At 43.0% G+C, this 14,860-nt stretch overlaps 1 protein-coding gene across 1 annotated transcript in view; it reads left to right on the forward strand.

Moving 5' to 3' along the window:
• The window catches only part of LOC128641628 (prostasin), a 183,223-nt gene that overhangs the window by 5,891 nt on the left and 162,472 nt on the right, over positions 1-14,860 (forward strand). The gene's annotated exons all lie outside the window — the stretch shown is intronic.

Here is a 14,860-nt window from a genome sequence, read left to right on the forward strand (position 1 = left end):
TATATCTCTATATCTCTATATCTCTATATCTCTATATCTCTATATCTCTATATCTCTATATCTCTATATCTCTATATCTCTATCAAATGTAATTTTAAGACTATCCAAACCTACACTACTTTGTGTTTTGTGGTAAACACACAGAAGTACTTCGCTGGTTCCATATCTGAGTCATGTGATGTGCTCTGGACCAGCAGTTCTCTGCAGGTCCATGTGGCATTTCTACTGTGCGTTTATACACACTGTAGTGTAGAGTTGACAAATCTAAAGAATACGAGCATGTTGTTTCTTCTGACTGTTATGAACCTTTAAAACTCCCTTTTTTTCACAAGCGTTGCATTGCTTTGCTATACATGGATATAACTCTTGAAGATGCCATTCAATGTATGTATATATATATATATATATATATATATATATATATATATATATATATATATATATAATGTGTGTGTGTATATACACAATGTATGTATCCAGGGCCGCCACTAGAAATTTTGGGGCCCCTGACTTAACCATTGATCAGCCCCCCCCCCCTCCTTTGACATGTGCAATTTTTGACCAAGTGACTAAAACGTATATGCACTTTATTCTTAAGTGTCTACTTAAACTTGGAAATGTTGTAAAGGTAGTAACATACACTGAAAAACACACACACTCACACATAAGGATTCACATATAGACACTCTAGCAAACAAGCAAAGAAACTCAAACACAGACACCCAAATAGACACTTAGCACTTGTTTACATTGACCTGACAAGTAATGAGGTAAACTACAGTTTTGTAAAAAAAAAAAAAAGGAGATTTAGAAAACAACATATGGAGTTCTGATTATCTTTTTGTAAAGGAAGATGACAACTAAATGATGACAACAGCATGTAGTGGCTGAAAGGAAGGGCCCTGAACTGCCTAAACAATAATTTAAAGGTTAAATGGTAGATTGGTGACTTCCGGAAAGGTCTCATAAGTCTCAAAGTCTGTAGAAAGATGTGAATAATCAGTAGTAAGGTCAAAATGTCCTAAAAAGGAACAGACAATGGACACACACACACACAAACTCAAACTTGCACATACACCCAAGGAAACACCAACAAAGACAGCCTCAGAAAACACACAAAGACATACAGACACACACAGAGACATCCACAGAAAACACACAAAGACATACATACACACCCTCACAGAGACACCCACAGAAAACACACAAAGACATACACACACCCTCACAGAGACACCCACAGAAAATACATACCCTCACAGAGACATCCACAGAAAACACAGACATACATACACACACACACACACCCTCACAGAGACATCCACAGAAAACACAGACATACACACCCACCCTCACAGAGACATCCAGAGAAAATACACAAAGACAAACACACGCCCACCCTCACAGAGACACCCATAGAAAAAGCTCAAAGACATATGCACACACCCTCACAGACATCCACAGAAAATGCACAAAGACATACACACTCACAGAGATACCAACAGAAAAAAAAATACATACACACTCATAGTGACACAAACCAAAGCACAAAGACATAAACACAGACACCCACAGGAGGAAACATTTATGCACCTTGCATCCCCTAAATCAACAGTGTGTGACATGCATGATAAAAAAAATGCAGAAATTAAGAGATCACTTTTTAAAGAATCATATTTGTAAATGTGCAAACAAAAATAATTCTGTGAATTCAAAATTGTACATTAATGATCTGAGTATATGGCTAGATGAAGAAAAGTACTTTTAAAAGGTTGACATATGTTTGTTTGATATTTTCCCCAACCAAGAGCACCACTTCAAATATAGTGTACAAATGTTCCCATCTGCCAGCTGTACTTGTGGATTTTGAAAATGCTGTACTCTATATGGTCTTGGTGGAACCATAAGCTGTGGTACTCATACCATTAGATCTGGTTAAATGCAGGATTTAAGCTTGTTGGTATGCATTTCAAAATTAAGTCAGCTGTAGAGTAAACTGAACAGTTTTAAGCTAACCTGTCTCATTTCCAACACTGAGCAATCTTAGTCTGAGAGTATAACATGTTATGCAGATGTAAAAATCTTAGCTAAAATGCCTCCTTGTATCTGGAAAGTCCTTGCATAAAGGGGCAGTAAACTGGAATGTAATATATATCATTTGTGTATTGAGGAGGAAACATTTATGCATGGTTTTAAATATAGAATTTATACAGCATTGTCAAATAATCATAAATACACTGCTGCTAAAAAAAAATGTGTTTTTATGGACCCCTGGCCCCATCATACAACTACTACCACACTGAAGTTACAATCCTAAATTGCACAAAGAAATAAAAAACATTTGCTAAGTAATTCCTACCTCCTCTGCAAATTAAAGTGATCAGCCGTCTGACTCAGGCACACACTCTACAAACAAAGTGCCAAGTCTGTCTCACACTGTGCATAGTGGTTTAGTGCACACTCATAAATCCTCTCAAATGCTAATACTTTACTCCCTGTAATAACATTTCCAATGCTCAATTAGCACTCTGCTGTAGTACCCACTGGTGGCTGCCAAAATGTAAAAAAAATTTTTTTTATTTTTTTTACTTCTTGCCTCATGGGGCCCCCCTAGCCCATTGGGCCCCTGACAGGAGTCACCCCTGTCACCCCCTGATGGCGGCCCTGTATGTATCTTCTCTCTGTTGTGGCCAATTAGCCTTTATTTTGTCATTTGAAAAAAACTGCTTTTGCCTGTTGAAACTACCACCTACGCAGAAAATTCAAATTCTGTAGTGTTGGTTATAAATCTTTTATGTGGACAAAAGGTAGCAACAGAAATCAACCTCCTAGTGGAGGAGGTAGCAGAGCAAGAGTCTAGTGCATCTTAAAGGGACATTATACACTAATTTTTTTCTTTGCATAAATGTTTTGTAGATAATCTATTTATATAGCCCATAAAGTTTTTTTTTTTTTTTAATTAATGTATAGTTTTGCTTATTTTTAAATAACATTGCTCTGATTTTCAGACTCCTAACCAAGCCCCAAAGTTTTATGTGAATACCGTCAGCTACCTACTCCAGCTTGGTCCTGTTTGTGTAAAGGGTCTTTTCATATGCAAAAGAAGGGGGAGGGGGGGAGTGTCTTATTTCCCACTTGCAGTGGGCTTTCCAGCTACCTTTTCAACAGAGCCAAAGTGACAGCTTCTAAGTAAGTTTTTAAACCATTTTATACTGGATTTTTATATCAGTATCTGTGCATCTTATTCTTTATAGTAGTGTCTATTACATGCAGTTATATGAAAATGAGTGTATACTGTCCCTTTAAAGGGTGTTCCTGCAACAATCAAATCCTACCTGCTACTTGCCTGAGTACATTGTCTCTTTAAATTACCAACTGAACTTAACAGAAGTTTTTAAAGGGACGATGTACTGTAAAACTGGTTTTCCCTTATTGTGTTCCCATTTACTTATCCCAGCTACAGGGCATACAATGTATGATAAATTGCTCTTTTATTTTTATTTTTGTAAACAAAATAGCTGGATTTGCTTCTTTTACAACAACAACCCATGAAAATAGGCTAAGCTTGCAGACAGAGCAGACATCATTATCTTATCTTATTCAAATACTTCCCTTTCTTATTTCTTCTCTATACAATACAAAATGAACATTTTATAACATTTACTCTCACAACCCACTGGGAGTGTGAGTTCTTCTGCTGGCTATGTTTACACAACTTGTCAATAGTCTATACTTAAGTATAGAAACTTTCAGTATAGCTATGGATACCACAAGCAAAATTGCCTATTTCAAATGCTGATATAAAGGCAAAGGATCTATTTTGTAAACAATTTAATATACTCTAGAAGGTAAAATGGAGCATTGGGAACAAATTAAAGGGGGAAAGTGTAGGGTAAACTGTCCCTTTAAGTTTAAAGTTTATTTGACTTAATTTGCCAATTTAAATTACTTTTTTAAAAATACACATTGAAGTCCCTTTAATTGTATGACAGGACTTTTACAGGATACTATTTCATATTCTGTTTGTTGGATCTGTGGGTGTGGGAAGAGTTAAGAAACTCTCACTGAGGCGTAGCGAGTACTTCACAAGGACTTCAGCCTGAGGGTGTTATCATGTGGTTTTGCATATTACAAGAACTGGTCACTGCAATGTCCAAGTGCATAACCTGACCCATGTAGAGCAACATAAATATGCACCTATGTGTGAGGGGGAGGTTGGCTGTGTATACATGTCACTGTGTAGTAAGGTGTGTAAGAGGGAGGCTGGCACTGCTGCTGTCTGTGCTGTGTATACATGTCACTGTGTAGTAGTATGTGTGAGAGGGAGGCTGGCACTGCTGCTGTCTGTGCTGTGTATACATGTCACTGTGTAGTAGTGTGTGTGAGAGGGAGGCTGGCACTGCTGCTGTCTGTGCTGTGTATACATGTCACTGTGTAGTAGTGTGTGTGAGAGGGAGGCTGGCACTGCTGCTGTCTGTGCTGTGTATACATGTCACTGTGTAGTAGTGTGTGTGAGAGGGAGGCTGGCACTGCTGCTGTCTGTGCTGTGTATACATGTCACTGTGTAGTAGTGTGTGTGAGAGGGAGGCTGGCACTGCTGCTGTCTGTGCTGTATATACATGTCACTGTGTAGTAGTAGTGTGTGAGAGGGAGTCTGTGCTGTGTATACATGTCACTGTGTAGTAGTGTGTGTGAGAGGGAGGCTGGCACTGCTACTGTCTGTACTGTGTATACATGTCACTGTGTAGTAGTGTGTGTGTGTGTGTGAGAGGGAGGCTGGCACTGCTGCTGTATGTGCTGTGTATACATGTTACTGTGTAGTAGTGTGTGTGAGAGGGAGGCTGGCACTGCTGCTGTCTGTGCTGTGTATACATGTCACTGTGTAGTAGTGTGTGTGAGAGGGAGGCTGGCACTGCTGCTGTCTGTGCTGTGTATACATGTCACTGTGTAGTAGTGTGTGTGAGAGGGAGGCTGGCACTGCTGCTGTCTGTGCTGTATATACATGTCACTGTGTAGTAGTAGTGTGTGAGAGGGAGTCTGTGCTGTGTATACATGTCACTGTGTAGTAGTGTGTGTGAGAGGGAGGCTGGCACTGCTACTGTCTGTGCTGTGTATACATGTCACTGTGTAGTAGTGTGTGTGAGAGGGAGGCTGGCACTGCTGCTGTCTGTGCTGTGTATACATGTCACTGTGTAGTAGTGTGTGTGAGAGGGAGGCTGGCACTGCTGCTGTCTGTGCTGTGTATACATGTCACTGTGTAGTAGTGTGTGTGAGAGGGAGTCTGTGCTGTGTATACATGTCACTGTGTAGTAGTGTGTGTGTGAGAGGGAGGCTGGCACTGCTGCTGTCTGTGCTGTGTATACATGTCACTGTGTAGTAGTGTGTGTGAGAGGGAGGCTGGCATTGCTGCTGTCTGTGCTGTGTATACATGTCACTGTGTAGTAGTGTGTGTGAGAGGCAGGCTGGCACTGCTGCTGTCTGTGCTGTGTATACATGTCACTGTGTAGTAGTGTGTGTGAGAGGCAGGCTGGCACTGCTACTGTCTGTGCTGTGTATACATGTCACTGTGTAGTAGTGTGTGTGAGAGGGAGGCTGGCACTGCTGCTGTCTGTACTGTGTATACATGTCACTGTGTAGTAGTGTGTGTGAGAGGGAGGCTGGCACTGCTACTGTCTGTGCTGTGTATACATGTCACTGTGTAGTAGTGTGTGTGAGAGAGGGAGGCTGGCGCTGCTGCTGTAGGTTATATCATTTGATTTATAAATTACTAGACCTATAAGAGAATGTGGGATAACAAGATCTGCTAAAAATTGCCAATTAGCTTTAAACAATGAAGGTTAATTGCTCATTGAATTTCAAGTAATTTGTATTTTCTTTAAAGTGCAGAATTATGTAACATTGGGATAGACTTCTATTTGAAAATACATTTTAAAATAACTAATTTAAGAGCTAAATTATTTTATCTCTAGTGCAAAGCCGTTCTCTTCAGCGCGGAAGTCATATATATATATATACTGTTACACACATAAAGTCCAGCACTCGCTCACAGCGAAGAATAAAAACAAAACTGGAAGAGTTAGTTACCGCATTTGGCCAATTGGGACAAGCTCAGGCACCACGTCAAGCTGAGCCTGGTTGTGGGTCATGGGATGTGTACCCGGTCCGGTTTGGATGTGCTGTTCCACTCCTAAAATATATATATATATATATATATATATATATATATATATATATATATATATATATATATATATATATATATATATCTCTATATCTCGTTAAAGGTTCACAGTCTTAACTGTCAACTACATGTAGCGCATTAGGTAAAGCAGCCAACAGCTTTACCTAGTGCAGGAGCACGCTACATGTAGTTGAATGGCACCACCAGGTGCGCTATGATTTGGGGTGAGCTTGTGAACTGCTTTATATAAAAAAAAAAAACTACTGCACTGAAGAGAAAGTCTTCGGTAACTAAGTATAGTTTTAGTTATTTTAACATTTCTTTTCAAATGGAAGGCTATCCCTAGGTTACATAATCTGCACTTAACGGCAAAATGATGTAACATTGTCTACAACATTTACTATCACATTAACTGTTCAAGAAGAATGAGACGGCTATAAAACATTTTTAATGTATAGAATACTGTAACCAAGCTGTCGAATTAACAGAACCTTCATTGTTCCTATCAAAAGCATTAGAGACCACAACAATGATGTGAACTATAAAATCTCCACTCGCCCAAGACATAATTAAGATGACCCAACATGCCAAAGTGGCTTTGTACATTTGTATAAGGTCTGTCGCTTGATATGTTATGGACCTTTTTAACTGAATATTTTTACTCTATAATTTCCCTTATCTTCCCAAATAGGCTACGCAGAACAGAGAGGCTTTTGCAATTTTAGTGAATCTAGAGAAATTGGTAAATTGTAGGGTGGCATTTTTATTTTTTTAAATTCTACTATAAGTTATTACTATATATTTATTATATTTGTCAAAGTGAAAAGGTCAGAAGAAATGTGTGCATTTTTAACTCATTTTTGGTACAGCTCTCAAGATTAACACACACACACACACACACACTGTTAGTCCCATAATCTCTCGTTTCAGCATTGCCCTGCAAAGGCTGCGCAGAGAAAGATAGTGTTGAATAATTGGTGCCAATTGTGCTTGGTATAGATGAGGATTAAGTTCCTCCATCGCTAGATGCTACATAAGATTCTGCAGCAGCTGTGCTTTGTATAGATGAGGAGAATGGAGGTCTTCCAGGGCTAAAATCTACATAAGATTCTGTGCCAGTTGTGCTCGGTATAGATGAGGAGAATTAAGGTCTTCAAGACTAGATGCTACATAAGATTCTGTGCCAGTTGTGCTCGGTATAGATGAGGAGAATGAAGGTCTTCAAGGCTAGACGCTACATAAGATTCTGCACCAGTTGTGCTTGGTATAGATGAGGAGAATTAAGGTCTTCAAGACTAGATGCTACATAAGATTCTGTGCCAGTTGTGCTCGGTATAGATGAGGAGAATGAAGGTCTTCAAGGCTAGACGCTACATAAGATTCTGCACCAGTTGTGCTTGGTATAGATGAGGAGAATGAAGGTCTTCCAGGGCTAGATGCTACATAAGATTCTGCACCAGTTGTGCTCAGTATAGATGAGGAGAATGAAGGTCTTCAAGGCTAGATGCTACATAAGATTCTGCACCAGTTGTGCTTGGTATAGATGAGGAGAATGAAGGTCTTCCAGGGCTAGATGCTACATAAGATTCTGCACCAGTTGTGCTTGGTATAGTTGAGGAGAATGAAGGTCTTCCAGGGCTAGATGCTACATAAGATTCTGCACCAGTTGTGCTCAGTATAGATGAGGAGAATGAAGGTCTTCAAGGCTAGATGCTACATAAGTTTCTGCACCAGTTGTGCTTGGTATAGATGAGGAGAATGAAGGTCTTCCAGGGCTAGATGCTATATAAGATTCTGCGCCAGTTGTGCTTGGTATAGATGAGGAGAATTAAGGTCTTCAAGGCTAGATGCTACATAAGATTCTGCGCCAGTTGTGCTTGGTATAGATGAGGAGAATTAAGGTCTTCAAGGCTAGATGCTACATAAGATTCTGCACCAGTTGTGCATGGTATAGATGAGGAGAATGAAGGTCTTCCAGGGGTAGATGCTACATAAGATTCTGCACCAGTTGTGCATGGTATAGATGAGGAGAATGAAGGTCTTCCAGGGGTAGATGCTACATAAGATTCTGCACCAGTTGTGCTTGGTATAGATGAGGAGAATGAAGGTCTTCCAGGGCTAGATGCTACATAAGATTCTGCACCATTTGTGCTTGGTATAGATGAGGGGGAATAAGGTCTTCCAGAGCTAGAGGCTACATAACAAGTGGCTGGTTATTGCTACCGCGAGCTCGCAGTGGCAATTAGTGGTCAGAAAATTAACAAGAGAACAGATCTCTGGTTAGTTTCCAAAATGTGTCCCAATTGCCCCCAAATGTAAGTGTAGTGTTTGTTTTTAGGGCTTAAAGAGAGGGGATGTGGGATGTAATAGAGAAAAAAAGGCACTACATACATCTATGAGAAATGTGCGTTCCTTGTAAATATGTATATGCTTTATATACATATATATTTGTGTTAATATGTATATATTTATATACATCTATATTTAAAATTTGCTGCACAACTTACCCCCTTTGCTGCACTAGGTTCTGTGCCATGTATGATGGCATCAGAACCAGACTCCCATTGGAGCCTCTGGAAGCACGCTCTCGTGAGCGCAAAGCTTTCCTGCAATGCGAAAGTGAGGTCGCGTTTGCAATGTGCTTTACTTATAATGCAACGCACATTTGTGTGTGCTGGTTTTACTGATTTGAGCATAAATATCGCCGTGGTAAAAACACAATTTTTCACTTCACTCTAATCTAGCCCTTAATTGGTAAGGAATAAAATAGCAGAATGAGGATTAAGAAATGTATTCCATAAAGATACAAGTATAGTAATCTGTACACATACATATTAAATAATGATTATGAGAACGTCGCAATAATTTCCAGATTTACACCTGCAGCTCTTCTAACGAGTACGCTCTGTAGTTGTCATTTAATAAGTTATAGCAGAATCTGTTTGATACAAGGTGGTTTTGTGCATGAAGGAGCGCTCCAAGGTATAGACAATATACTAATATCATGACACATTATCCGGCTCGCAAGGTGGGGTATATTTACATGGACCTTAGAGTCAGGAAATACAAATACTCACCAAAGATGGGTTAGTGTGTGCTCCCTCAATAGTGTATTCTTGTGTTAAGATGTTGTCCAGTATTGGGACATCTATGAGTTCACAGAAGAAGAGTTGATGCATGCCAACCTACAGTGAAAATCTACCATTGCTAGACCTACATCTTAAACTCACTCATTGTTTAAATATGGGAGTCCCAGTGACCTTTATTTATTATGATCATTTGTCTAATAAAAGCAGCAGAAAGGGGGAATTAACCAGATTTAGGTAATTTAGTACCCCCTAAACAAAATATGAAAAATAGAGCTTTTTATATCTCTTATATGCATTCTGTACATCTGATATCTCATACTAATTCCTGTTGAATGTAACCTCATAAAAATTGGTGCTTCCATTCATATCAAACTCAGAAACCACAAACATGTTGGTTTGAATAATACCAGGTGTTTCTCCTAAAGACCAGATGTCAAATTTTGGGTGATTGTAAGCAAGTTTTGGAATCTTGCCATCAGGTATATTTACTTACTTTATTTATACATCTCAATATGATATTAGGTAATCTTGAAGTACTTACCTGCTTAACCATAGGACGTGCAACGTCCTTTGCCATCAGACTGTGCTCATAAAGGTAGTAAAGGCCTGATATACAAAACCTCGCCGGTATGGCGAGAAATCGCGCATTATCTTTGAGAATTTTTTTTATACCTTTTATATTGTAATGTAGGAGTCTGTTTCACATAAAGAGCACTACATAGCAACATAAATATGACTCAAGTTAAAATTTGTGTTTCTAAAATTTTTTTAAGGGCCTCGCCATACTGACGAGACTTATTCGAATATCTCACCTGAACTGCGAGGTTCTGAATATAGGGATCGAGAACACTGGAAGGAAATGGTGCGTGATATAAAAGAGTCAGATGGAGATAACCAGGGAGGAAATAAGGGATTTGTCACGGATACCAGACAGCTAAGGCTACCCCCAACCGCCCCCCCCCTACAACCTCACCCCTGTTGTTTCTCAGTGGTTTTGGGCTCCTCAGAGCAACCACAATCTCTGGAAGCTTTTGTTTGCTTGTTTTGTGAAGAGCTGGTGTATGACCAGGAAAACCCTCCTAGGCTGTCCGGGCTCCTGAAACTCCCGGTTGGCTGCCTCACAACGGACACCTGCCTAACTCCTCTCAGGCTGGCCGGGCTCCTGGAACTCCAGGTCGGCCACAGGACAACAGGACACCCGCTAACTTTACCCCTGGTCGCTCCAGCAGCCCTTTGCCCCAGAGCGCCGCTCTTTTGGGGATTGGTAGCCCCTATGGAAGACAAGAGCTGTGGCAATTATCAGAGAGCTTTAAAACACCCTGGAAGTGCTGCCCCTAGGTATTTGGATTATGTGAGACTGTGCATCCTATGGAGGTGCTGGGCTGTCTGGAAGGGCGGGAATGGCGGGAAAACTGTGGCATTGTCTTCTGTTCTTATCAAGATGAGCTGTCTGTATAAAAGGAGTGTGTGTTTTCAATAAAATCAGTTCTATTTTTCACCTGAATGCTAGTCTGTCTAGTTATTTGGGTGGGCTCCAGCTAAAATCACTTTCCTGGGCTACATAGCAGCCTGTTCCAGGCAGAGGAAGGACCCTCAGGTAGAGCTACCCAGTCTGGGTAGCTGGAGTCTGCCACAGGGAACCTGAATACTGGTGCTGTCTTGCATCAGGGGTGGCTACAGGTTGTGCTCACTTGCCAGCTACATAGCTGCAGTCGGCAGGGAGGAAGCAGGACCCGTTTGGCGGAGCTACCCAGTCGGGGTATCCGTCACATTGGCTGGCAGCGGTGGGATTGTGATGGAAAGGTCCTCCCCACAGATGATGAGGTACTGGGTCCGGTGGGACTTGTGAGTGTTTTTCCTGGGAGAGCAGCCCATGGAGGAATGGCTATCGGAACTAGATCGACTGGTTTGGGCAGAGATGTGGGTGGAGGACGGCTATCGGGACCTCCAATGGCTCGCTATGCAAGTACGGCCATAGCTGGAGGATTGCTCCCCCACAGAGGGTTTTGGCTTTGGCAGCTCTGGGTTACTATTGGAAAAGTTGACACAAGACCCAGAATTTGGGAGCAGGGTGGAACTGAGAGTAACGAACATTGACCACTCCCGAGAGCAGCTGTTGGATCTCTCGGGAGTACCCTGGCTGGTATCCGATATGGTATTGCTTATTGTCCAAGAATGGGGACTGGAAAAGGCATACAAGAGGCTGTTAGACCGAGTTCTGCAGCATGCCACAGAGTCTGCATGGAGCTGTGGTGCAGCACTCTGGGAATCATGGAGGTTGGCCTCAGATGAGTGGCAACAGAGCATAAGCGACGACGAGCTGCTAGATACAGATCAGCAGCCTGGGCCCAAGCTTATAGACCTGGACAAAGGAGCCACCCCAGCAGAAGCACTGGCAACAGGGCAGAAAGCCACCGGCCTCTGCCCAGCACCTGTAACAGCCCCAGGAAACCAGGGAGAGGAGGTAGGCATCCTCCCTCCCCTTACAGAGAAACCCTTGCAGATGGATGTCAGTATTTCTCCCCAACGGCAGAGCCATCCCCTGGGAGCGGAGGTAGTCGTCCTCCTTCCCCTTACACAGAACCCCTTCCTGGGAGAGGAGACAGTCTGTCTCTCTCCCCAGTGGCAGATCCATCCTTCGGGAGCAGAGGTAGTCGTCCTCCCTTCCCTTTCAGAGAAGCCCTTGCAGGGAGAGACGGGTATCGATATCTCTCCCCAGCGGCCGAATCCCTTTCTGGGAGAGGAGACAGTTGGTCTCTCTCCCCAGCGGCAGAACCCCATACAGGGAGCAGAGACAGCCGGTCTCCCTCCCCAGCGGCATCACAGTTTCCCATGGAGCGGAGGTAGCAGACCTCCCTCCCCAGCAGTAGATCTCCTTCTCGGGAGAAGAGACAGATGGACTCTCCCATCAGTAGCTTGGCAGGGTCTCTACCATTTTCTTGTCCCGGAGCATTTCTCACCAAAGGTAGGTGTTGCATTGGGCAAGGAGGATAAAAGCGTATACAGTTGGTGCCGCATGTTTGGGCACCCAAGCTTTACCTGCCCCACCAAGGAGCAACCTCCCCCTCCGGTCTGGGGTGGTAATACAGCTGGGACCCGGCACTGGCTTTGTTTGTGGGTGGGTCAGCTGGTACTCAACAGAGTGTCACAGAGGGAGACAGTTTGGCCATGGAACTTAAGGACACTGGAACTTGTGGAACAGCAATTGTTTGGGAGCCGGCCTTAGCAAACTTGTTTGGGACTTTGCATTATGTGACTATCCCTACGCCCAGGGCACAGGGTATAAACGCCAGCAGGAACCCCCCAGGATGCCCCAAGCTCAGGAGAGATGGGATAACCTCTTCCAGCAACCAAGAAGTGGAGGGCCACTGTCGGACAGCCCCAGGCCAACCCGTTGAGGTTCTAGCCGGTCTGCTGAACTGGAGGGGGGGAGATGTCACGGATACCAGACAGCTAAGGCTACCCCCAACCCCCCCTACAACCTCACCCCTGTTGTTTCTCAGTGGTTTTGGGCTCCTCAGAGCAACCACAAGCTCTGGAAGCTTTTGTTTGCTTGTTTTGTGAAGAGCTGGTGTATGACCAGGAAAACCCTCCTAGGCTGGCTGGGCTCCTGGAACTCCTGGTCGGCCGTCTCACAACGGACACCCGCCTAATTCCTCTCAGGCTGGCTGGGCTCCTGGAACTCCACGTCGGCCACAGGACAGCAGGACACCCGCTAATTTTACCCCTGGTCGCTCCAGCAGCCCTTTGCCCCAGAGCGCCGCTCTTTTGGGGATTGGTAGCCCCTATGGAAGACAAGAGCTGTGGCAATTATCAGAGGGGAGCTCCTTTGGGAACTGGGGATTTTGGACACCCCTAACCCCATAACTTCAACGGACTGTAACTCCGGTCCCCAGCAACGAATCATGCTGATTTTTGGACTGTGGCCTCTGGGAACCGAGAGCTTTTAAAATGACACCCCGAAACTGCCACCCCTAGGTATTGGGATTATGTGAGACTGTGGCTCCTATGGAGGTGCTGGGCTGTCTGGAGGGGCGGGAAAACTGTGGCATTGTCTTCTGTTCTTATCAAGATGAGCTGTCTGTATAAAAGGAGTGTGTGTTTTCAATAAAATCAGTTCTATTTTTCACCTGAATGCTAGTCTGTCGAGTTATTTGGGTGGGCTCCAGCTAAAATCACTTTCCTGGGCTACATAGCAGCCTGTTCCAGGCAGAGGAAGGACCCTCGGGTAGAGCTACCTAGTCTGGGTAGCTGGAGTCTGCCACAGGGACCCTGAATACTGGTGCTGTCGGGCATCAGGGGTGGCTACAGGCTGTGGTCACTTGCCAGCTACATAGCTGCAGTCGGCAGGGAGGAAGCAGGACCCATTTGGCGGAGCTACCCAGTCAGGGTATCCCAGGTATCCATCACAGGATTAATACCCAGTCCTTGTCCTGCTCAGGAGCAAAGTGTATTAATGCAGCAGTGAGGATGTTAACTATGTGTAACCCCTTTTGTGATAGTTAAACACAGAGGCACAGTCATTCCATTGTAACAGCAGCCATGTGGGTGCGTATTTATTGTGCCTAAAAACATATACGTAACTTTTATGTAGTAGATGTATCATTGATCAGATGAACAAGGTTCTCACCTGTCTGCTCGAGATCACAACGTGTGGGCACAGTCTTCCCCATATTTAGCAGTGCTCTTGTGCTACCAATTGTGGAAGAGAAGGGCTTGTGAATCACTCCAGTCAAGTCTGTTCAAGGTGATAGGAAGTAGCGGGTTGACCGCTGATTCATAAATATCAGTTGCAGTCTCAAATGAGCAAACCTGCAACCGACAGAAACTTTTGCCTATTGATAAATCTACCCTAAAGTTTTTGTGGACATATGAATCTGTTCGCCTAAATGAATGTGGGGGAAGGTTTTGTTTGGTGGTGGGTGGGGGGGGGGGCATTGCTACTGCTGCCCAAGTATTTGTTTAGGGCTGCACATTTTGAGGGTTAGCTCTGTGGCATGATGCCTCTCCACTTCTGGGGTCCCCTAAAGTGTCATTTATCGAAGGGACATAAGACACACACACATTAAACATATCATTGAAAAGCATCTGTGTATATAATGTTTTAAACTCAATTTGTTTTGCAAAATTTTGATTTCTTGCAGTACACATGTAAAAGCCTATTATATTTTCTGCTGAGGCCAGTTATGGACAAATATACATGTACTACTATATTGATATATAGATATGCAAAATATGAGTTTTTCAGCTCACAATGTGACTGTAGTAATCCATAGGATGACCTGGAGAACAGACCTCACATACTGTGTCACATAGTAACAGTGTGATTGTACTAATCTATAGTGTGACCTGGAGAACAGACCTCACATACTGTGTCACATAGTAACAGTGTGATTGTACTTATCCATAGTGTGGTCTGGAGAACAGGCCTCACATACTGTGTCAAATAGTAACAGTGTGATTGTACTTATCTATAGTGTGACCTGGAGAACAGACCTCACATATTGTGTCACATTGTAAAATATTGTGATTGTACTTATCCATAGTTTGACCTGGAGAACAGACCACACATACTGTGTCACATAATGCT

This window comes from Bombina bombina, chromosome 11 (assembly GCF_027579735.1).
Source record: "Bombina bombina isolate aBomBom1 chromosome 11, aBomBom1.pri, whole genome shotgun sequence".
Classification (NCBI taxonomy): Eukaryota; Metazoa; Chordata; class Amphibia; order Anura; family Bombinatoridae; genus Bombina; species Bombina bombina.